General features: G+C 45.5%; 1 protein-coding gene across 1 annotated transcript in view; it reads left to right on the forward strand.

Moving 5' to 3' along the window:
• Positions 1 to 634: 634 nt before the first annotated feature.
• tmem45a (transmembrane protein 45a) overlaps positions 635 to 26,018 on the forward strand; it is a 106,192-nt gene continuing 80,808 nt past the window's right edge. The window contains exon 1 of the mRNA XM_070892999.1: positions 635 to 688. The gene's annotated coding sequence lies outside the window, so the exon portion shown is untranslated. The remainder of the gene's footprint in view (positions 689 to 26,018) is intronic.

Consider the following 26,018-nt stretch of genomic DNA (forward strand, 5'->3'; position numbering starts at 1 on the left):
TGACAACACTTGTTTCTTCTGATTGATTTCTGATTATGAGGTGAATGTTTTCTTAAGTGATCTGTAGAATTTAACCTTTTCAACACCCTGTTGATTCTATAGAAATTCATGGTATAGAACCAAATTCTGGTTCTGTGAAGCTAACTATGAATATTACTTTTGGATTTTAAATGTCAGTGGACAGATGTGCTGGATGGGAAGTTGTTGGCAGATTTTTATTGGATGGCAACACCATTCAATTATTTCAATCAGGCATCTTTAAGATAAGGAACAGAAATGGAATAAATGCGTCACTTAAGAGGAGAGAAAATTGGCGGAGAAATAGTCGGGAATAAAGTATGCTGCTCCATTAAAAGTGTGAATGTATGCAGTGTGGGTCTATTCATTTAGCATAAAGTATCACATGATCATGTCGGTGATGCATAATACAGAGCAGTGCTTGTTTGGAGGGTAAACACGGTCTTGGATTGGTTGGGCCGAATGGCCTATTTCTGTGTTGCTACTTCAATGTATTTCTATGTAATATATTATGGAAACCTCACCAGTTGTATTGTATCTGGATGTGATTCAAGTTCCCTCCTTCCATCTGACAATATTTGCACTGTCCACAGATTCATCAAGTGGCATTTGTTAGGAGACAGTCGCAGCTAGTTTGATATACATCGTCCTGGAAAATGAACTCTCATCTGTGAGTTGAAGCAGCTTTTTCCATTTAAATTATAATTTGCTTTTCTATTTTTTTTTGCCAAAGTGGATAACCTCACATTTTCCCACATTATACTCTATCTGTCAAATTTTTGCCCACGCACTTAGCCTGTCTATGTACTCAGAACTCCTACACAGCAAGCAATCCCAGGTGGACAGAGGAAACATTTCAAGGACACCCTCAAAGCCTCCCTGATAAAGTGTAACATCTCCATCGACACCTGGGAATCCCGGGCCAAAGACTGCCCTAATCGGGGGAAGAGCATCCAGGAGGGTGCTGAACACCTCGAGTGTCTCCGCCGAGAGCACACCGAAAACAAGGGCAGACAGCGGAAGGAGCGTGCAGCAAACCAGGCTCCCCACCCACCCTTTCCTTCAACCACTGTCTGTCCCACCTGCGACAGAGACTGTAATTCCCGTATTGGACTGTTCAGTCACCTGAGAACTCACTTTGAGAGTGGAAGCAAGTCTTCCTCGATTTTGAGGGACTGCCTATGATGAATGATCCCTTTGCAGATTCTTTGTGTCCTACTCACAATGTGCTCTCTCACCCATCTTTGGAACATCAGCAAACTTGGCTACATTACACTCTGTTCCTTCATCCAAGTCATTAAAATAGATTGTAAATAGTTGAGCCCCCAGCACCGTTCCCTGTGGCACTCTACTAGTTGCTGTTTGGCAACTGGAAAATAACCCATTTATCCCGATTCTCTGTTTTCTGTTAGTTAGCCAATCCTCTATTCATGCTAATATATTACCCCCAACCTCATGAACTTTTATCTTGTGCAGTAACCTTTCATGTGGCACCTTGTCAAATGCCTTCTGGAAATCCAAATTCACCACATCCACTGGTTCCCCCTTATCCAGCCTGCTCATTACATCCTCAAAGAACTCCAGCAAATTTGTCAAACATGATTTCCCTTTAATAAAACCATGCTGACTCTGCTTGATTGAATTATGCTTTTCCAAATGTCCTGCAACTGCTTCCTTAATAATGGACTCCAGCATTTTCTCAACGTCAGATGTTAGGCTAACTGGTCTACAGCTTCCTGCTTTCTGTCTGCCTCCTTTTTTAAATGGGGCATTATATTTGTGGTTTTCCAATCTGCTGGGACCTTCCCAGAATCCAGGGAATTTTGGAAGATTACAACCAATGCATCATCATAGACAGTCCCTCGAAATCGAGGAAGACTTGCTTCCACTTTAAAAGTGAGTTCTCTGGTGAGTCCAATATGGGAATTACAGTCACTGTCACAGGTGAGACAGACAGTCATTGAAGAAAAGGGTGGATGGGGTGTCTGGTTTGCCACATGCTCCTTCTGCTGTATGCGCTTGTTTTCTGCATGCTCTCGGCGACGAGACCCGAGGTACTCAGCGCCCTCCGGATGCTCTTCCTCCACTTAGGGCGGTCTTTGGCCAGGGACTCCCAGGTGTCAGTGGGGATATTGCACTTTATCAAGGAGGCTTTGAGGGTGTACTTGTAACGTTTCCTCTGCCCACCTTGGGCTCGCTTGCTGTGAAGCAGTTACGAGTAGAGTGCTTGCATTGGGCGTCTTGTGTTGGGCATGTGGACAATGTGGCTCGCCCAATGGAGGTGGTTGAGTGTGGTCAGTGCTTCGATGCTGGGGATGTTGGCCTGATCGAAACACTGATGTTGGTGTGTCTATCCTCCCAGGAGATTTGCAGGATCTTGTGGAGACATCATTGGTGGTATTTCTCCAGCGATTTGAGGTGTCTGCTGTATATGGTCCACGTCTCTGAGCCATACAGGAGGGCGGGTATCACAACAGCCGTGTAGACCATAAGCTTGCTGCCAGATTTGAGGGCCTGGTCTTCGAATATTCTCTTCCTCAGGCGACCGAATACTGTGCTGGTGCACTGGAGGCGGTGTTGGACCAATTGCAAACAATGCATCCGCTATCTCTGCAGCCCCTTTTTTTAAGACCCTCGGATGCACGCCATCAGGTCCAGGGGACTTGTCCGCCTTTTGTCCCATTTATTTTACTGAGTGCTACTTCTTTAGTGATAGTGATTGTATTAAGTTCCTCCCTCCCTACAGCCGCTTGATTATCCGTGATTAGGATGTTTTAGTGTCTTCTGCCATGAAGACCGATAGAAAATATTTGTTCAAGGTCTCTGCTATTTCCCTATTCCCCAGTATTAATTCCCTAGTCTCATCCTCTAAGGGACCAACATTTACTTTAGCCACTCTTTTCCTTTTTATGTCCCTGTAGAAACTCTTATTATCTGTTTTTATATTTCGTGCTTGTTTGCTTTCAGAATCTATCTTCCTTATTATATTTTTCGTCGTTCTTTGCTGGCTTTTTACATTTTCCCAATCCTCTGGCCTCTCACTAGTCTTGGCCACTTTATATGCCCTTGTTTTCAATTTTATACCATCCCTTATTTCCTTAGTTAGCCATGGATGGCTATCTCCTCTCTTACAGCCTTTCCTTCTCATTGGAATATATTTTTATTGAGGGTTATAAAATATCTCCTTAAATGTCTGCCACTGCTCATCAACCATCCCACACTTTAATCTATTTTCTCAGTCCACTTTAGCCAGCTTTGCCTTCATATCTTTGTAGTATTCTTTGTTTAAGCTTTGGACACTGGTTTGAGATCCAACTTTCTCACCCTCCAACTGAACTGAAATTCAACCATGCTATGGTCACTCATTCCTTGAGGATCCTTTAGTCGGAGATTGTTTATTAATCCTATCTCATTACACAGTACCAGATCTAAGACAGCCTGCTCCCCGGTTGGTTCTGCAACATACTGTTCAAGAAAACTATCCCAGATACACTCTACGCACTCTTCCTCAAGGCTACCCTGGCCAATTTGCTTTGTCCAATCAATATGAAGGTTAAAATCGCCCATGATTATTGCCATTCCTTTTTTACAAGCCTCCATTATTTTTTGATGTATACTTCGTCCAACAGTGTAACTACTGTTAGGGGGCCTATAGACTACACCCACCAGTGACTTTTCCCCCTTATTGTTGCTTATCTCCACCCAAACTGATTCAACATCTTGATCTTCCGAGCCAATATCGTTTCTCACTAACGCACTGAGCTCATCCTTTATTAACAGAGCTACCCCACCTCCTTTTCCTTTCTATCTGTCCTTCCGAATTGTCAAATACCCCTGAATATTTAGTTCCTAGCCTTGGTCACCTTGCAACCACGTCTCTGTACTGCTGTGGGAGAGGGTTTAAACTAATTTTGGCAGGTGGAGGGGAACCAGGATGAAGCTTTCGAGAGGAGATACAAGGTGCACCGAGGACTGGAGAGACAAACAGCACGAGACTGACGAATAGTTCAGAAAAAGGAGGGATCAGAGAGAGGGAAATGTGAGGCAGACTAAGATGGGTTTAGAGTGCATGTGCATAAGTGCACGGAGCGTGGTAATTAAGGTTGGTGAGCTGCAGGCACAAGTAGCCAAATGGGATTATGATACAGTGGCAAAAGCAGGTACTTGGTTCAAACAAGGGGAGGAATAGGCACTTAATGTTCATGGCTACAAGGTATTTAGGAAATATAAGGAAGGAAAAAATTAGGGTGGCAGGGTGGCAGTTTTGATTTAAGATACTATTACAGCACTGGAAAGGGATGATGTACTTGACAGAATCTATTTGGTTAGAATTAAGGAACACTAGAGGAGCTATTACACTGCTAGGTGTATACTATACATAAGAAATAGGAGCAGGAGGACGCCACCTGGCCTGTCAAGCCTGCTCCACCATCCAATAATATCATGACTGATCTTCTACCTCACCTTCCTGCACTATCCCTATATCACTTGATTCCCTTAGTATCCAAAATTCTATCGATCTCGGTCTTGAATATACTCAGCGACTGAACATTCACAGCCCTCTGAGATAGAGAATTACAAAGATCCACAACCCTTTGAGTGAAGAAATTTCTCCTTATCTCAGTCCTAAATGGCCGACCCCTTATTCTGAGACTGTGACCCCTAGTTCTAGACTCCCCGGCCAGGGGAAACATCCTTTCTGCATCTACCCTGCCAAGCCCTTTAAGAATTGTATGTTTCAATGAGATCACCTCTCATTCTAATAAACTCTAGGGAATATAGGCCTAGCCTACTAAATCTCTCCTCATTTGACAATCCCCTCATCCCAGGAAGTTTGGTGAATCTTTGTTGCACTCTCTCTAAGACAAGTATAACCCACCAAATAGTGGGAAGGTGATACATGAGCAAATTAGCACGCAAATTGCAGAAAGACTGGAAAATCACCGTGTAAAGGGCAAAGAGTAGGGTCTGGAATTTAGGCTTTTCTGTTTTTAGGGCAAAAACGGATACGAGGCGGGAAAGTTACCGGCCAGGAATATTTTCGACATTTATTAGCATAGGGGTGATGGGTGAATGGGACTTGGTGCGAGTTAGGACACAGTCAGCAGTGTTTTGCTTGACCTCAGGTTTACGGAGGGTAGAATGTAGGAGGCTAGACAGGAGAAAGGAATTTATGCTAAACCTTTATAAAACATTGGTTCGGCCCGAATTTTGGGCACCACACTTTAGGAAAGATGTCAAAGCCTTAGAAAACATGCAGAGGGGATTTACTTGAATGATACCAGGGATTAAAGGGTTCAGTTACATCAAGAGACTAAAGGAGCTGGAGTGGTTCCCCTGAGAGCAGATAAGGTTAAAATCATGAAGGGTGTTGATCGAGTAAATAAGGAGGAACTGTTTCCAGTTGCAGAAGTGTTGGTAACCAGAGGACATGGATTTAATGTAATTGACAAAAAAACCAGAGGCGAGATGAGGCAATTTTCTTTTATGCATTGAGTTGTTAAGATCTGGAATGCACTGCCTTAAAAGATGGTAGCATCAGATTTGTTAATTTTCAAAAGGGAATTGGATAAATACCTGAAGGAAAAGATTTGCAGGGCTATAGGGAAAGGGCAGGGTAGTGGGATTAATTGGTAGCTCTTTCAAAGAGTTGCCACAGACACGATTGGCTGAATGGCCTCCTTCTGTGCTGTATCATTCTACGATTCTTTGATTCTAAAACTAACACTGATGTCTTCCCGTTATATTATCTAACATTTTATTGAAGGAATCCAATCTTCTCGCCTCAACCATCATCATCATAGGCAGTCCCTTGTATCGAGGATGACTTGCTTCCATGCCAAAAAGGGATGAGTTCACAGGTGTTTCAATGAAGGACCTAATATTCCGGATCCCGAACTACATGTTGAAGGGTGGAAGATGCCTGTGCTTTGATTTTTTAAACGTGTGGTGGCCGTTGCATACCAGCCACCACATGGGCTTGTTGACCGAGCTAGGTCTTGGTCCAGTGGCAAGGACCACACTTCCTGTCAGCCATTGTGGCTATTGAACACCCTCTATAATTAAATACTTTCTGATGTCAGTCCTAAACTTAGCCTTCACAGCCCTGAACCTATGTACTCACATCCTTCTGCTTTGGCATATCTGTAAGTATTGTTCCGCGATACATTTTCCAGCTCGATAAAGCACCTGGGATGTCTTTTTAATGTTTCCTCTCAACTGTCTCCTTGAAGAGGAAGAGCCCTAAGTCATTGCTTTGTTCACTCTGATGCCAGGGATCAGTCTTGATGTTTACTTTTGTACTGCTTCAAGGGCCTCAAGCACGTCTTGATGTCAACTTCCATACTTGTGTGGTGTAAACTGAATAATTTATATAACCATCGTGGCAGCAATCTGATATTTGAAAACATGACAAAGTTAGTCATATAAACAAGTATTCATTTGTCTAGTGTCTCGGATCGTTACAGCAGATGCATAAATACTGTGCACCTCCCTTCCAGTTGCTGTCTGGCTCCTGTGCAAATGATGATTAGTTGAACCGCTCCCATCTCCCTTTCCCTCCACTCAATGTCAGCTTTAACAGATATATTTTTGCTTTTGCTTTGTTAAAAAAACAAGCTTTATTGACTGAAAATAGATGGGAGAAGTCTCTATAGTTAACCGGAGGTTATTTGCTGAGATAATTGCTTGGTGGCAAAATTACAGCTTCCAACTTTGCTCATGCCTATATTACACAGATTTAGTTAACTGTCTTTATTTACTCCCTTTTTAATTTCCAGCTAGTATGTGGAAACAATATTGATTTTTGTGCATAGCCCCTTATTTTTTCCCCTTTGTCTTATACTTAATATTTGATTATTATTTCATCATATCATAGGCAGTTCCTCGGGGTCGAGGACGACTTGCTAAAAATGAGTACTCGGGTGACTGATGAACTCATTTTAAATGATGGAACATGCCTGTGCATGAATTCTTTTAACGTCGGGTGGCCGTTGCACACCAGCCACCACACAAGCTTGACAGAGCAAGGTCTTGGTTATTTCAGCAAGCACAGACAACCTTAATCAAGGAGGATGAGTGATACTTTCAAATTACTTGGGAGCGCACATCTAATACTCCGTGTAATAGTGGATTTCTGACTCAGCTAATCACTAGTGGGTGGAGTTGGAGCTGAAGCCTTGCCATCATGACCCTGACCTGCGTCATTCTTCCTTTCCATTCAAGGTCTAATGGCTCAGAATTTGCGGTCGGTGGCTTCCTGCGAGCGGATGACTCCGACCACAAAGATTTCTACAAAAGCACCCGTTGTTCCCGGAGTTTCGGAGACTTCTGGTCCTGAGCCGCTACGCGAAGGCCTGCATAGAGACCCACGTATCCCAACAGCATATTGTCGAAATCTCGACCTCCGAAAAGAATGATTCCGACACTTTCAGCTCCGGCAGAAGTTTCTTTAATTTACTTGCTAGCAAGGGGCAGGTCACACTCAGTCAAAGGCTAAGTGAACAGCTCCGCAATGGTACAGTTTCACAAGATAGTTATACAGTAAAACCCAAGTTATGGCCTCTCCCTGTGTATTGGCTCTGTCTCGCAGTCAGTGAATACAGATAAAGAGTTAATTACTACATCCTTATCCTGACATGGTTTCCAGATATTTCCTTTTGTCAGGGTTATTAGTTGGCCAGCCGGCCATTACTCCATGAGAGTGTGGTAATGAGCTATCACCTGTCTTGCATTGTGTCAGGATTGTTCAGTTTCCTAGTCAGTTATCTGTTTGCATCAAATGGATGAGGTCTCTACAAGAGATAATGGCTGGTGGTTTGAGTACTTCGAAAAGGGTGGGGTGAAATGGAACTTGTGTCGTATAGAAAATAGGAGAGCACCATGGGGGGTACTTGTCTCAGCATGACTTGTCTCCTAGCTGTCTGATGGCCATCAGCCATCTCAAACCAGGTTTAGCTGTTTATGCAAGCTGACTGTTTTTATGCAGAAAGTTCTGGAAGGACCAGGACTCCATTTTGTTATATATATATTGCAAAGGGCACACAAATACCGTATGGTATCAGCTTAGATAAAAATACATTTCCACAGTATGCACATTGTATGCATCACTGGGATCACATGTGCCGGCCGAACCTATCAGAGTAGGGGTATTCCCATTCATACATAGTGTTCATATTTATGCAAGCCATAATCCTGACCAACGGATCCATCACAGACCCAATCCACGTCCAGACCGGGGCCAAGCAGCGCTGCGTCATCGCGCCAACCCTCTTCTTGATCTTCCATGCTGCAATGCTCCATCTCATGCTCAACAAGCTCCCCACTAGAGTGGAGCTAAACTATAGAACCAGTGAGAACCTGTTCAACCTTCGTTGCCTCTAGGCTCGCTACAAGACCGTCCCAGCCTCTGTCATCAAACTACAGTGCGTGGATGACGCTTGCGTCTGCGCACATTCAGAGGCTGAACTCCAAGTCATCGTCAACATCTTCACCGAGGCGTACGAAAGCATGGGCCTTACACTAAACATCCGTAAGACAAATGTCCTCCACCAACCTGACCCCGCCACACAGCACCGCCACCCGGCCATCAAAATCCATGTGACTTGGACAACGTGGACCATTTTCCATACCTCAGGAGCCCACCATCAGCAAGGGCAGACATCGACGATGATGTCCAACTCCGCCACCAGCACAGCCTTTGGTCGCCTGAGGAAGAGAGTGTTCGAAGACCAGAACCTCAAAGCTGGCACAAAACTTATGGTCCACAGGGCTGTAGTGATACCCGCCCTCTTATATGGCTGAGAGACGTGGACCATATACAGTAGACGCCTCAAATCGCTGGAGAAATATCACCAACGCTGTCTCTGCAAGATCTTGCAAGTCCCCTGGGAGGATAGACGCACCAACATCAGTGTTCTCGATCAGGCCAACATCCCAAGCATCGAAGCACTGACCACACTCGATCAGCTCCGTTGGGCGGGCCACATTGTCCACATGCCCGACACCAGACTCCCAAAGCAAGCGCTCTACTCGGAACTCCTACATGGCAAGCAATCCCCAAGTGTGCAGAGGAAACATTTCAAGGACACCCTTAAAGCCTCCTTAATAAAGTGCAACATCCCCACTGACATCTGGGAATCCCTGGCCAAAGACCACCCTAAGTGGAGGAAGAGCATCTGGGAGGGCGCTGAGCCAAGAGCATGCAGAAACTGAGCGCAGGCAGCGGAAGGAGCGTGCGGCAAACCAGGCTCCCCACCCACCCTTTTCTTCAACCACTGTCTGCTCCACCTGTGACGGAGACTGTAATTCCTACATTGGACTGTACAGCCACCTGAGAACTCACTTTTAGAGTGGAAGCAAGTCTTCCTTGATTTCGAGGGACTGCCTATGAGGATGATGACTTATGGTGATTCAGTATGAATGGGAATCCCCCCAAAAAATACAAGCACTTAAGATAAATTTTTAGAAAAATCATATTTAAAATTAATCAAAATGGAAATTAAGTAATTATTTAAAACAAACATAATTTTTTGGAAAATAAATTTACATATTTTAAAGGGTCTAAAAATAAACTTGCCTTATTTAGTAAGATTTTAAATGTTTAAATTATTGAAAAAAATATATTATTCTGTGCTTTAAAAGTCTTATGCTGATATAAGCAGGCATAAGGTCTGCTTTTATCAGTCGTAAGCATTTCAAGGGCATTTGCGGGCAGCTCTCCGCCCATGGAGGCCCTTTACTTTCAGATGCGGTGGATCTGTCAAGAGGATTCTTGACAGATCGCAAGTTCCGCGTTTAGGCGCATGCACTTCACATACTTAAACCCGGAACTTGCGCTGCCCCTTCGGACAAGTGCACACCTCATACGTGCCCATAGGGCCTGCAAACATTGAGCCAATATGTTTGGCTCAATGTGCTCTTACTCACAGTTGCGACCCGTTTAGTAGACATATAGACATATATGTAACAACAGTCATAGCATTTCAAAATGATCCTCGTATGTGAAGTATTTTGAGACAATTTGAAGAGATGTGATAAAGTATAAATATATTGTAGCAGGGTGAGAGATAGTTGCCGCTATCTGAGGTGCAGCCATGCAAATGATTTGTTTAGACCAGGATGACATCGTAAATGGTGTTCTCTTCTTTGGGGTGGAATAATGGCAGGGTGCAGCATCGGCCCACCCCTCCAAGTCTGCCCCAACTCCAAGCCATTTCCCTGGGTGATAGGCAATTATTGATGCAGGGCGGGCTCTGGATGGGATTCCTATCACCAAGCATGAGCCCGCCAGTGCCAGACTGCAAAATCCACTGCAGTGGGAAAATGCATGGGGCTAGATTCTCCATTATTTTTGCATGCATACGGCCCATTTAACGTCCATTTTAACGCTAAAATGAGGTGTAACGCCCATATATTGCCCATTTAGGCACAAAGTGGAAACTGACGTCCATTTCTCGGTCACTTATCGGCGAGCGTTACTTTTGGCATGTGCGTAACGGCGAGAAAAAATAACATCGCCCGCCCACTTTTTTGGGGCGGAATCATCAGAATGGGCGAACCCAACGCCCATAATATCGGCCAGCATTACTTTCGGCACGTAATTAACGCTGAAATTTAATAATACCAACCGCCCACTGTTTTTTGTCGTAAAGATCACACTTGCCGAAACTAACACCCAGTACGTCGCCCAGCTTTCCTTTTCCACACCTCGCACACATCTCGCCGACAATATCGCTCGCGAAAAAACCACTGTGAAAAAGTTGAACTGACCGGACGCCATGTTCTAAATTGCAGGTCGGATCATTTAAAAGGCTGCTCTGCTTCAACCTCGGGGGAGTTCTGATTTACTCTGGAGGTGTTTTGAGGTGATGTGAACATCTAAACAAACATCTCATCATACTGTGGACGATTGGAATTTACTAGATGTCTTAGTGGGAACATTCATTCTTTGTGAACAATCGGTGTAATACTGATGGCTATTGGAATGGGGCTTGTCCTTTCTCACCCTCTCTTGATGACCACGCACGTGCTGCAGACTAGAGATGGCAGAAGGTACATTCGACAGCATCATGTGCCCAATGTAAGACATGCCAGACTGATGAGGAGGACCAGACGTTACACCCCCTGCACTTACAAGGAGAAGCAGTCTTGCCTCAACTAGTCCAACACAACCTCTTTGTGGAAGCGCAGTCTCCTAAGGCAGGTGATCAGTGAGATATGCCAGCTCATCAGGCGAGATCTACAGCTGCCAGCACCATCAGGACTGCACTCTCTGTCGAGGTCAAGGTCACCACGGCACTGTCGTTCTACACGTCAGGTTCCTTTCAGGCCTCAACTGGCGACATTTGCGCTATATCTCAGCATACCACACATTGCTGCATTAGACAGGTCGTTGAAGCCCTGTACGCAGACAGGATGCACTTTATCAGCTTCCCTATGACCAGGGAGGCTCAGACTGAGGGCTTTAGGATTCTACCGAATTGCTAACTTCCCCAAGGTGCAGGGAGCAATAGACTGTATGCACATCGCAATGCGGGCACCTTTTCAGGATGCAGAGGTTTTCAGGAACTGCAAGGGATTCCACACCTTGAATGTGTAACTCGTTGTCGACGACCAGCAAATTATTATGGCAGTGAATGCTAAATGATTCTCTCATCCTGCGTGAGAGCGCTGTATCTGACATGTTTACCAATCAGCCACAAGATCAATGCTAGATGCTTGGTGACAAAGGATATGGCCTCGCCACCTGGCTGATGACCCCCCTGCGTGACACCCACACTGAAGCCGAGAAGCGATCATCAGGAAAACCAATGGAGTGCTTAAGCAGCGCTTTAGATGCTTGGACCACTCAGGAGGCGAGCTCCAATACCACCCTGAGCAGGTAGCTCAATTCATGGTGGTGTGCTCCATGCTGCATAACTTGGCTATCAGGAGGGGATAAGAATTGCCAGAAGGGTCTAACGGTCCACCTCAGGAGAGAGGGGAAGAGGAGGACGAGGAGGTGGACGCTGACATCGGGCCAGACAATCAGGCTGATGCTGAAACCATGCCCCCACCCCCTCTATACCGCAGGAAAGGGCCCATGATGGCATTATAACTGCAAGACTCTTAGGTTAGGAGCTCATAAATGCTTTGTTTTGAAAGAACGTTGGTGGCATTTGCAAAGCTGCAACACTGCTGGGTGTGCAGGTCATACATCAATGGTGTATGTTGGTGACAGTTAAAGTTTAAGTTGATTCAAGTTAAGTGTAATTATACCCTTTCATGTTAATGAATCACCAGTGTGTAACGGTGCAGCTAACTGAGCCAATGCGCAACAAGGTTATATTAAATAAAAAACATTTAATCTGACCATTTGTCTGAAATCATAAGTATATCTGTAAAAAAACTCCCCACCCCAACCCACAACAAATTTATCACATTTACATCATTACAATGGTTCCCATTTCCCGCAAAACATAATACAAATGCAAACCAACAAGATAGCCCCCTCGCCCCTTGCCCCAATCCTCCCACCAAAATAGCAGTAGCAACCTAAAAATATGCCCTAGACTACACCGACAGCCATGCACCTCACTTTCCTTCCTCCCCCTCCTGCCAAGCCGCCAGGCCGAGGAGGTCCTCAGGCGATGCTTCATTGTGGGTGGGGGGATGACGGCAGAACCGCTGCTTGGACGGATACGGGAGAGGATGGTCCCAAGATGGGAACGTGCTCCGATCCAGAAGCAAGATGTTTCTTCTGGCTCATGTGTCATTGGCAATGGGGGTGTGGCACCGTGGGGTGCAGTGCCGCACTCCGGGACCACTGGGAGCCGTCTGCTATCAGTGTTCCTGGCGAACAGCTCCAGAGCCGCCTCCATCCCTTCCATGTTATCGATTTATTAGTTGGATAAAAACTCGGTGCCAACTACGTTCTTGGTCCTCAGTAGGTTTTTTGCTGCTAGTGAATCTCCCTCGTTCCTCCCACAACAGCCAAACAAGCACATACCACACCCACACACGCTTTCAATCCCTCTCTGCTCTCTCTCTCTCTTTCTCTGTCTCCTCTTCTGCGCATGTAATGATGACCCCTGACCTGAATCGCGGGAAACGAGCGTTGCCATGCCGTTGCTCAGGACAGCGACATTTTACGGCAGAAGGTCAGAGAGATTTAACGCTAACGTCCATTTCAGATCACTCGCGGTAACGCCCAATTTTTAAAATGGAGACTAGGGGCTTTGAAAATGGGTGACAAGCCGGCGATCTGAAACCCCATTTTTACCACCCACGCCGGAAATAACGCCCATTTTTGGGCGATCTGTTCAAAATTGCAAAATCTAGCCCATGGTCTTTTTCTGCATGACAAAAGAATGAGTCTTACAGTCAATCATAACCAGTTCAAATTTGACCAATCTTTGAGAGTTCTCATCAAATCCACCGAAGCAATGAGGTTTCAATGGGCATCCGTGCATTGCAGGATGATGCATCTATTTAAATGCAGCCTTTCATATGCAAGTGTCATGGCAGCTCATTTAGTGCGGAGTGTGATACCCTTAGACTTGTACTGCACATCCAGGGTAAATATAGTTCGACTGTCAAAATATACATTCATGGCGAGCTTCAACGATCTACCCACAGCTTTGATGACCGATGGCGAAATGGTTGGTACAATTGCGACATATTGAATGGATTCCTGGTAGAGGACCCCATCGTCGTCGTCTTCTTCGCAGTCCCCCGGAGTCGAAGACGATTTCTTTCCACACTAAAATGAGTTCTAAGGTGACTGATCAGACCAATGCAGGATCTGCAGGATCTACAGTCTCTGTCACAGGTGGGGCAGACGGTGGTTGGAGGGATGGGTGGATGGGGTGCTTGATTTGTCATATGCTCCCGGCGAAGGGACTCGAAGTGTTCGGTGCCTTCTCGGATACTCCACCTCCACTTTGAGCAGTCTTGGGCCAGGGATTCCCAAGAGTCAGTGGGGATGTTGCATTTTTTCAAGGAGGCTTTGAGGGTATTTTTGAAGCGTTTTCTCTGCCCTCCTGGAGCTCGCCTGCTGTGACATAGTTCGGAGTAGAATGCTTGTTTCGGGAGTCTAGCATTGGGCATGCGGACAGTGTGGTCCGCCCACCAGATTTGGTTGAGCGTGGTCAATGCCTCGATGCTGGGGATGTTGGCCTGAGCGAGAACGCTGACATTAGTGCGTCTATCCTGCCAATGAATTTGCAGGATTTTGCGGAGGCAGCATTGGTGGTACTTCTCCAGCGCTTTGAGATGCCTACTGTACATAGTCCATGTCTCTGAAGCATATAGGAGGGCGGGTATCACTACTGCTCTGTAGACCATGAGCTTGGAGTTGGGTTTGAGATCCTGGTCTTCAAACACTCATTTCCTCAGGCGGCCGAAGGCTGCACCGGTACATGGATGGCAGTGTTGGACTTTGTCACAATATCTGCCCTTGCTAATAGTAGGTTCCCAATGTATGGGAAGTGGCCCACATTGTCCAAGCTCTTATGGTTGGTAGAGGACCTTTGTCTTACTGATGTTTAATGTGAGGCCCAGACTCTCATATGCTTCAGTGAAGGTGTCAACAATGGTTTGGAGTTCGGACTCAGTGTGCACAAACGCAAGTGTCCTCTGCATATTGTAATTCAGTGACGGAGCTTGTAGCAACCTTGATTCTGGACTGGAGGCGTTGGAGGTTGGACAATTACCCACTTGTCCATTAACTCCACTCCAGCTTGTTAAGGGTGAGATGAAGCATTGCAGCGAGGAAGATTGAGAAGAGCATTGGTACGATGACACAGCCTTGCTTGACCCCGGTCTGCACTTGTATTGTGTCTGTGGTGGATCCGTTGGTAAGAATCACGGCTTGCATGTCATTGTGAAACAGGCGGAGGGTGGCGATGAATTTTTGAGGATAGATGAATTTGAAAAGGATACTCCATAATCCCTCATGGTTGACAGAGTCGGAGGCCTTTGTGAGGTCAAAGAAAACCATGTACAGAGGTTGATACTACTCTCTACATTTTTCTTAAATTTGTCACACGGTGAAGATCATGTCCGTTATGCCCCTTCGTGGGCGGAATCTGCATAGCAACTCTCGCAAACAGTGGAGAACAATCAACCGCCTCAGAACTGGTCATGGTAGATGCTGCCACCTTCTCCATAGATAGAAGATTAAAATATCCCCATCATGTGACTGTGGAGTTCCTAATCAGATTCTGGAGCACATCACTGAGCACTGCTCTCACAGGAAATTTGCAGGCAGCCTACAAGATATCCATGCTGTTACACCGGAAGTTTTGGCCTGGGTATCCAACTTAGATATTGACATTTGATTTACTGTGCTACTACCATACAAAAGAAGAAGAAGAATGGAAATTTGCAACCATCACACTTACCTTTGCTAATCTTTGATGTCATTAATCCTCATCCTGCAGTGATCAGGGATGCTGGGGATTACAAAGTTGTCACTTCCTTCCAAATGGTCCTGGTTGCTGTATTGGTAAATATCTTCCATTCAGTTGCATTATTCCATTCCCCCGCCATGCCTAATTTCAATTAGAATCATACTTGCATCACACGCCAAGAAGTTTCAGGATCTTTTCTTCCTGGTTCCGTTTTGATCCATGGTTTGCAATTGATGCATACTGGTATTGCTTTAGCAGCAGTCCAGCATTAAGTGCAGCACTCAGGCCTTCACACGGGCTTGCTGTTGTAGGGGTACAAAGGAGGCTTCTCTCCCTCAAGGTGATTAACTGATATCGTTAATCGACACCTCGCCCCTCTGTTGGGGTAAAAGGAAGGCTTTTCTTCCTCGGGGTGGACTAACTGATATAGTTAATCGACACCTCGCCCAGCTCCCACTGTATAACGACCACGGAAGTAAACAAACGAAACCTCAGGTTTACCGGTTTTATTACGAGCAATGCACGGGAAGGTTCAGTCGTGGAACCTCCGAAATACAAGAGGTTTCAAGTACAATTTATACAGGTTTTGGAGAGGAGCACCTTCCTACAAAATCCTCAATAGGTCTAATTCTAACGGTGAAGTTACATTGATTTGTCAACTCTTATCAAACTGTTTCTGAGTGGTATATGCAATTGCCCATCTTCTGTGGTGTTGTTCCATGACTTGCACTTTGCTACAGTATAATAGATGACTAAACTGGCTTCCTTATCTCTTCCTCAGAGACTTCTGATCAACAACTGCTGATTTTGCTGTTTAAGTATTAGAGGTCACAGATTCAGTTTAATGCGTTATACATTTGTGCCATACCTACATAAGCAAGTGTTACATATATAGGCAATTATACAGACCCTCCTAATACTGATAAGTTCACTACCTTCAGCATAATTCTGACCACTTATTTGCAACTCTTACAATTTATTCCTTACACTGTAAACTCCATGAGTTTCCTGGGCCTCCCAGTGTAACTGGATAGTTGCTGATGGGAAGTAAACATTGTCCCGCCAAAGCAGTATTTAAATTTACTATCCTTGGTGTAATGTATTTGCTTCATGGTTTCTTTGCTTAAGAATTCATAGCAACACATTGCTATTAAGAACTAGTTGGTTTATTAGCAAAAGTTTAACAATCACACTACACATTACCAGTTCATCCCCTAGGCTCACAACTGCGTACCTCATCGTGGATGACCTAGACCCAACTGACTGGGGTTTGATTGAGTCTTGTGAACATCACGTGACTGGCTAAGCCACTCACAATGCAACAGCTCTACAACTATTTTTGTAGCTCGAAGGGCCGAATGGCCTACTCCTGCACCTATTTTCTATGTTTCTAAATCAAGTGCCCCCCCTTTTTTTTTTAAAAGGGCACTAGAACCCATAAATCCAAATTAACGTGGGAACTTTATCAAATCAAATTAAAATCCTGTTCTTGGGGATGATAATGCACTCCAGTCCCTCCAGCGCCCACCTCTCGCGGAAGGTCACGAGCATACTGGTGGACACTGCGTGCTCCATCTCCAGGTTTACCCTGGCTCGAACATAACTGCGGAAGAGAGGCAGGCAGTTGCAACAGCTCCACAACTATTTTAGTTGTGCACTTTAATCAAGTGCCCCCTGGTTAAAGGCTGGGGGGACACACTCCAAACACTTTCAAACAATTGCCCCCTTGGTTTTTTTTGAGGGCACTAAAAACACAAATTATACAAGTTCCCCCTGGCTAAAAGGGGGGCGGGGACACTAAAATCGACAAACATAGACAAATTAAACTTTAAACATTAATGATCAAATTAAAATTTGTTTGCCGGGGGTGATGATGCACTCCAGTCTCTCCGGCGCTCACCTCTTGCGGAAGGCCACTAGCGTACCGGTGGACACCGCGTGCTCCATCTCCAGGGACACCCTGGCTCGAACATAACCGCGGAAGAGAGACAGGGAGTTGCAACAGCTCCACAAGCCTGTGAGCATACTCACAGGTGTATATATTACAACTGGAATTTGGGAGAGGGTCAGCGGAAGACTGCTTGAGGCAGATGCGATTCACCCTCCTTATGGTGGTGGGTCGCGGGGCTCAGAATTCTGGGGCCTCTGTTACTCATAGAGCCAATGAAGACATATCGCTCCTTTAAACACTGGAAATAGACCAGTCAGGTGGGTGTATTCCCACTGCCCTTTCTAAAGCAGGCTTTTGTCAGCATCAGAAAGTTCTCCAACGCTGCCAGAGTTCTCATCTATCATTATAAAGTAGGTACAGTGCATTCTCTTATCCATAGATATGACCAAAACACAAAAAATGCAGGCTGTTGAAAGAAAAATGCTAAGATCATTATTTCTGGGAACTGAGCAGATTCAAATTCTAATGGACAGCCTCAAGTTTCAGAAAACTTAAGATGGTAGGCTGGGCATGGCTCAGCCAAGGATTGAAAATAGACTGCATACTCTTGTCAGAAGGTATGTTTCAAGGAGAGGAAGATGTTTTTTGACATACCTGTTGGTTACTTAGCTAGATTAAAGAAGAAATTGAATTAGATAGCATATTTTGGTAAGCATTGTTACAACACTGTCGGGTCGATTTTAAGCCAGTGCTAGTGGAAAACAGGCAATTAAAATGGCAGTACAACTTACCCACACTGATCCTGCTGTTTCTGATGTTTACCTGCTCTTCTGAACAGGCGAGAGAGACACCTGCCAAAAGGCAGCGGGATCATTCTTTAAATATGCAGATCGGGCTCCGATTATGTCATCAAGGCCCGACTGCAATTTTAACCAGAGGCCTGTGCGACAACACTGTTGTGGCTTTCCTGCCAGCCCATGGACCCAGGCAAGGGACAGAATGCTTTTATTTAAAAAAATTCTAATTTCCTTCTGGGCCAGGTAGAGCACAAGTGTTTCTCTGGACTCCGCAAGGAAACCTTTCACCTCTACTGTCCCGGATCTCTCTCCCCTTCCCTCAACCGCGATGCCCTCATGACCTCCCCCCCCCCCCCCCCCGGCCCCGGCCACCTCTAAACTCCTAACTTGACTGTGCGGACTGTTCCTTCAGGTCCCTGGTGGCAGTCTACTGGCTGGAATCCTGCTCCTGCCTGCCTGGCAACTTCCCTTCCGGGCGGGAATGAAAATCTCCCGGGCCTCATGCTGCGGAGGGCTGGAAGGTTTGTTTTACTCCTCAGCCCCCACCCGCACGACTACTGGCCGGGTGTTAAAATCGGGGCTTGTATTATATAGAGACATTAAAAAGCTAGCAATCTGTTAATAATTGACATTTCATTAGCTACTTTGACATTTTCATGCCATTAAAAACACATTGCTAGTGCTGAAGTGGGAGAAGCCAGACCTGGAACTCGGATTGGAGCACATTCTTATGGAGGGATAGGGGCACACTGTATTGTGTGGGCTGAAAATATTGTTGATATTTGCAAGGTGGGTGTTTATTTACTTTAACTTTTTGAAATGAAAACATAATCTCAAAGAAGGGAGAAGTTTTAGTCACTGGCCATACTTTTTACTTTCTTTTAAATGTTTTGTGTAGGGATAAATGAGCTCGCTTGGGATCCAGCTTTATGGCCTGTTTGAGTTAGGAGCTCTTCAGTCCCTTGCCCAACTAACCATTCAGCCTTGGCAGTTAAGTGTTGCCAAGGCTATTCAACTGTGGAGAACATCACAGCCAAGTCTGATTCTTCTCACCTAATGATCCAAGCACATGTTCCAGCACTGGATAGAAAAAAGAGCAGAAGTCCATTTTTTAGTCAAATGGCAGGCGACCAACTTGTTTCATGCTTCTGAGAATGCTGCTCAGTAAACGACTGTTAAGATGTGTACCAGAGTTTCTTCAGGTAACTCCTCCTCTTGTTTTATTTTAATTTAATTTAATTTTATAATATTTGAGTTTGTTTCAACTGCAATCCATCATAAGAACATAAGAAATAGGAGTAGGCCATACGGCCCCTCGAGCCTGCTCCGCCATTTAATACGATCATGGCTGATCCAATCGTGGACTTAGGTCTACTTCCCTGCCCGCTCCCCATAACTCCTTATTCCCTTATCGTTTAAGAAAATATCTATTTCTGTCTTAAATTTATTCAATGTCCCAGCTTCCACAGCTCTCTGAGGCAGCACATTCCACAGATTCACAACCCTCTGAGAGAAGAAATTTCTCCTCATCTCACTTTTAATGGGCAGCCCCTTATTCTAAGGTTATGCCCTCTAGTTCTAGTCTCCTCTATCACTGGATACATCCTCTCTGCATCCACCTTGTCAAGCCCCCTCATAATCTTATAAGTTTCGATAAGATCACCTCTCATTCTTCTGAATTCCAATGAGTAGAGCCCCAACCTACTCAACCTTTCCTCATAAGTTAACCCCTCATCTCCGGAATCAACCAAGTGAACCTTCTCTGAACTGTCTCCAAAGCAAGTATATCCTTTCGTAAATATGGAAACCAAAACTACACACAGTATTCCAGGTGTGGCCTCACTAATACCCTGTATAACTGTGGCAACTGCTTTTATACTCCATCCCCTTTGCAATAAAGGCCATCCTAATAGACACCAGAAATTAGGAATTTGTGCAGCATCAGGTGATTGCGGAGGTTGGTGTTGTTGTTGGTGATGCTAGTATGTTTCATGATATTGGTGTTTGGGCTGATCGTGGTGGGATTCTAAGGACCAAGGTGAGATTTTTTTTAAGGGCACCAATGCCGCTGGAATCGACGGCAGGTGAGGTTGAGATGACAGAAGTGATCTGTCAATGGTGAGAGAGGTTGCTCCAAGGAGGTGACCGTGAATGGGAGTTCACTGCAAACACTTCCAAACGGCATAAAGCTCAAAAGTTCCTTCCAAATCCTGAAGGCTTCAACTTCAGACATTGGAAGTGAACAGCTGTGAAATGGTAACTTTTATACCACTTCTGCAGCTGTCAACTAGCCAAAGCAATGGAGAGTCACTGAGAACCCAATACTCTTACTTGGCATAAAACCCGAGGGACAGGAAACTCATTGAAAACTTGGTAAAATGGTAAATGTCTAGCTAAAATCCTTATAAATACCTTTTAAATTACCTCTTAAGCATCTTAATTGACTGGCCCGCCGCATGCTGTCGGCTCTGCGATCCGCACGCAGACCCAAAAGTTGAGAAACTGACGGAGGCGGGTTCAAAGCGGACTTCCGCCCTGCTGTCAATCAGGGCGACTTTGACAGTGAGCCCGCCTCCAAACCCGCACTCGCAGGGCTGGGAAGATTCTGGCCCTGAGCACAGAGCAATAAAGCAGCCAGTTGCTCTGATGGCTATAGCAATGCAAAAAAACGTCGCTGTTGGAATCTGACAGAGCATACCTTGGAGCTGGAGCAGCTGAAGTGTTCCTGCCTCCCCTAAAGAAGCCAGAAAAGTAGTTTTGTGATTGTTGACCTATTCTGACCGTCACAAGTCACTGAGGTGGGTACTGCTTCCAGCTAAATAGTCATGAAGCATGCCTTTAAGTATTTGTGTGCGTGTGTGTGTACACACAAACTTTTGCCCGTGGAGTTCTTTTAAACTGAAGCCAGCTGCAATAAAAACTATGCTGTTTATAGACTACGAACTGATTTCACAGGAAAAAAAATGCTTTAGATGAATGAGTGGTGTTCTAATAGAAACATATAAAATTCTTACGGGGCTTGACAGGGTAAGTGCAAGGAGGATGATTCCCCTGGTTGGGGAGTCTAGAACCAGGGGTCACCTTTTTCGAATAAGGGGTCAGCCATTTAGGACTGAGATGAGGAGAAATTTCTTCACTCAGAGGGTGGTGAATCTTTGGAATTTTCTACCCCAGAGAGCTGTGGAAGCTCATTCATTGAGCATATTCAAGGCAGAGATCAATAGATTTTTGGATATTAAGGGAATCAAGGGATATTGGGATAGTGCAGCCAAGTGGAGTTGAGGTAGAAAAGCAGCCATGACCTCATTGAATGGTGGAGCAGGCTCGAGGGGTCGAATGGCCCACTTTTGCTCCTATTTCTTATGTTCTTATATCTCTTGGGTCTGTTTGCTAATAGGACCTGTGGTGGGTATAACCTCTGGCATAGCTGCAACACAGAGATATGGAGGGCTAAATTGGATAGCCCCCACCCCCCGAAAATGGGTACGGGGGACCACGATGCACAATTAACCTGTGCCTTTTGATTGAAATGCAGGCAGCACGCCATATTCTTTATTTTGGATCACGGTAGCAAAGAGCCAGCACAGATTCGATGGACAGTGGCCTCCTGTGCCGCAATCTTCTGTGGTTCACTGGGAGGATGATCTGGTTTCTGATCAATACATTGCATACAAGCTCGAGCAAAAAGAGCTGATTTCTCCAACCAGAATGACACACGTAACTTTGATGCACCAGCATTATATTGCTTTAACCATTTGCTAGCCTCAAATCACAACCTATGGTACAGCTGCAACCTTAAATCAAGTTGAACTGCTTTCATTACAATTATCCACTGTAAACCCAAATAGCTCATAGATGGATATAGTATAGATTGCAAGCAAGTATTGTTTGAACGGTTCAGCAGCTGTGATGTTTGCTTGCAAAACATAATCTATAAAAATGAAAGTCTGCAATGTTAAAATTACACACTTGAAAATCAATGAGGTTGAGGCTTGGCCTGAATTCCCGATATATGCTCCCAGTGGATGAGGGTCCGCACCAGAACATAATTTAATTAAACAACCCTTACTGTGTGGGGAATTGTAGGCGCAAACCAGTGTTCTGTAGGCCTGATTTGAACCCCATTGACCTGGCAAGAATGGGGCGTGGGATGGGTTAAAATGAGAAAATTCTGATTCCCGGCTCCAACCCGCCATGTTCTCTGGTGCCGTAATGTTTTTGAAGGGGAATCGTGCCATCAACGTGGCTCCTGCTAAAGGCAGGTTGGGGCCTACTTAACATTCAGAGTTCGCAACGTAATTTTAACCAAGTCAAGCAGAATCCCGCACTGTCTGCGGGCCGGCACCAGAACCACAGTGGGCGGTGATGAGGTCAATATAACTCTTTAAAAATTAATTCTGTTAGAACTTCATGTGGGCCAGGAGGAACAGGACCACCCCAGGCCCCACAGGGAGTCCTGAAGCCTTTCCAGCCCTGGCGCCTCCACTGATCTCCCTGGAACAACCCAGCATCATCTGTCTGAGGCTGAACCAGACTGTTTGCAACCTTGGTGTCATTTTTGAACCTGAAATGAGCTTTCGACCACATATCAGCAGCATAACTAAGACCGCCTATTTCTACCTCCGTAACATCGCCCGTCTCCGCCCTTGCCTCAGCTCATCTGCTGCTGAAGCCCTCATCCATTCCTTGTTACCTTGAGACTTGACTATTACACGCACTCCTGGCTAGCCTCCCACATTCTACCTTATGTAAACTAGAGGTGATCCAAAACTTGGCTGCCCGTGTCCTAACTCGCACCAAGTCCCGCTCCCTGTGCTCGCTGACCTACATTGGCTTCCAGTTAAGCAACGCCTCGATTTCAAAATTCTCATCCTTATTTTCAAATCCCTCCATGGCCTCACCCCTCCCTACCTCTGTAACTTCCTCCAGCCCCATAACCCCCCCGAGATGTCTGCGCTCCTCTAATTTTGCCCTCCTGAGCATCCCTGATTATAATCGTTCAACCATTGGTGGTTGTGCCTTCTGTTGCCTAGGCCCTAAGCTCTGGAACTCCCTGCCTAAACCTTTCTGCCCCTCTTCCTCTCTTTCCTCCTTCAAGGCACTCCTTACAACATACCTCTTTCCTGCGCTAATGCGGCTCGGTGTCAAATTGTTATCGCATAATACTCCTGTGAAGCGCCTTGGGACGTTTCACTACATTGAAGGCACTATATAAATACAAGTTGTTATTGTTGGATCCCCGATCGTCCTGGAACACCCCACCCCCATCGCTTCCATTTGCCTCCTCCCACTGACTGCCAGGGACCATTCCCATGGGTCACCAGCTGCGTCCTCATGCCACTCCATTCCTGCTCCCACCCGCCGGTCAAGTCATGAACCCGGCCAAGTGTTGGGTGTGACACTGGGACCTTTTATATAAACGAGGCCCCGTTGTTAAGCTCAGCCAGGCCTCCACGTCCCCGTACTCTCCGGGTGCGCCGGCAGCTTTGGGGCACACGTGCACCTTTTAAAATCATGTTGAAATTGTACTACATTTCCTCTTCTTCCCGATTTCTAAAACCTCTGTGCCTTACTTTATTTTCTCACCATTACTAAAAAAGGGTGTGGGGAGGGCGTGTCTGGATGACAAATGTTTGAATCTCTGAGCGATCACAAAAGGTGATATTCGTGTATACTAATTTATGCGACTGTTGTAAATGCAGCATCTGACTACACATTACAGTTTCGGTCTGGGTAGTTATGGTGTCTCCAGAGTGTGCGTTTGCATTACTGGAGACATAATGGGCTTTTTGTGCCTATTTTTATTTTAAAGATGTTGTTTTCAGGTGACACGACACGAACTAAGTGAGTCATTCAAACACAAACAAAGGTCACTTGTTGGCCATTGACAGCAGGTACAGTCTCACGTCTTCCTCGTTCTTACTTTATCCGACTATTTCCTCACCAGTGTTTTCCCCAGGCCTTGCTATGTTTTATGCATGGCTATTGTTTCCACTGTTAGTTAGCACTAGTATTACCCCTTTGAGGCTTGAGAACTTTTTACATTTTGTTAAAAATAACTAAGAATATTTCATAACTTTCTCATTAATGATGTACAAAAACTGTATATATATATATATATATATATATTATATGTGATTGTCGGGTGATAACAGTATGAGACTTGATTGCATCATCCCAACCTTTCCCTCCCACTATTAAATATTGAACAGATGCTTGATGCCCATATTTAAACGTGAAGACTGTAGTGATGTACTGGAGGGCTGTTGGCATCTATGGACCCAAATATCAACACAAGTCACAGCTTTCGGAGACAAAGGGAGCGGAGGGCAAATAAAAGAATCTTCTCAGACATGATAGATAGTTCTTTCAGGATTAGTGTGATCTGCCTCTGATTATGACCATTCTTGGCATAAATGCATTTAGCTTTGTATGGTAATATTCTACAAACTTTGGGCTGGATTTTCGGCTTTGCTGTTTTTGCGGCAAACGGAGTCGGGGCAGAAAGTTTACCGCCCAATTAATGTTTGCGCTTTGTGGAGCAACTTTCGTAATTTGGGCCTTGCTCTGGGAAGGGAGGCATTGTACTCCGAGAGGGGTCTTTTGAGGGGGAAAAAAAGCAACCAAAAAAATTCACAAAAACTTTCAAAAAACATTGCCAACACCCTTGCCACACAAATCGTTGGAAAAATATAAAAGAATAAAAACTTTAACTTGCTTTTTTTGCAGTTTATCCAAGTCACTGCCGCCGGCAGGGCTGCACCACTGTGTTTTCCCTGGCGTTCAGCAGGGGCGCGTTTCAGGGCGTACGGGTCGGCTGATTGACGAAACTTGTGCCAGTGTCGCAAGGAGAGCCGTTGTACACCGGCCGTAGCTCTCCCCAGCGGTGCTTCTAAGCGCCACCACAAAAACCGACAACAGGATGGACTCCCTCTGGAGCATGTGCGATGCTGAGAATGTTGTGGATAGCACATTTAGTGAGTTGGTCACACCGCAGGTAAAGGTTAGGACAGATAGTGAACGGGTGACCAAGAGACAAGGCAAGAGCAGGAAGGTAGTGTAGGAGTCCCCTGCGGTCATCTCCCTCCAAAACAGATATACCGTTTTGGATACTGTTGGAGGCGATGACTTACCAGGGGAAGGCACCAGCAGCCAAGTTCATGGCACCATGGGTGACTCTGTTGCACAGAAGGGCAGGAAAAAGAGTGGGAGAGCTATAGCGATAGGGGACTCTATTGTAAGGGGAATAGATAGGAGTTTCTGCGGCCGCGACCGAGACTCCAGGATACTATGTTGCCTCCCTGGTGCAAGGGTCAAGGATGTCTCGGAGCGGCTGCAGAGCATTCTGGAGAGGGAGGGTGAACAGCCAGCTGTCGTGGTGCATGTAGGTACCAACGATATAGGTAAGAAGCGGGAAGAGGTCCTACAAGCTGAATTTAGGGAACCAGGAGTTAAATTAAAAATTAGGACCTCAAAGGTGGTAATCTCTGGATTGCTACCAGTGCCACATGCTAATCAGAGTAGAGGGAGCAGGATAGTTAGAATAAATATGTGGCTTGAGCAGTGGTGCAAGAGGGAGGGATTCAAATTCCTGGGACATTGGAACCAGCTCTGGGGGAAGTACCGCAAGGTTCTGTGCTGGGGCCCCAGCTGTTTACATTGTACATTAATGATTTAGACGAGGGGATTAAATGTAGTATCTCCAAATTTGCAGATGACACTAAGTTGGGTGGCAGTGTGAGCTGCGAGGAGGATGCTATGAGGCTGCAGAGTGACTTGGATAGGTTAGGTGAGTGGGCAAATGCATGGCAGATGAAGTATAATGTGGATAAATGTGAGGTTATCCACTTTGGTGGTAAAAACAGAGAGACAGACTATTATCTGAATGGTGACAGATTAGGAAAAGGGGAGGTGCAACGA

Source organism: Pristiophorus japonicus, chromosome 11, assembly GCF_044704955.1.
Source record: "Pristiophorus japonicus isolate sPriJap1 chromosome 11, sPriJap1.hap1, whole genome shotgun sequence".
Classification (NCBI taxonomy): domain Eukaryota; kingdom Metazoa; phylum Chordata; class Chondrichthyes; family Pristiophoridae; genus Pristiophorus; species Pristiophorus japonicus.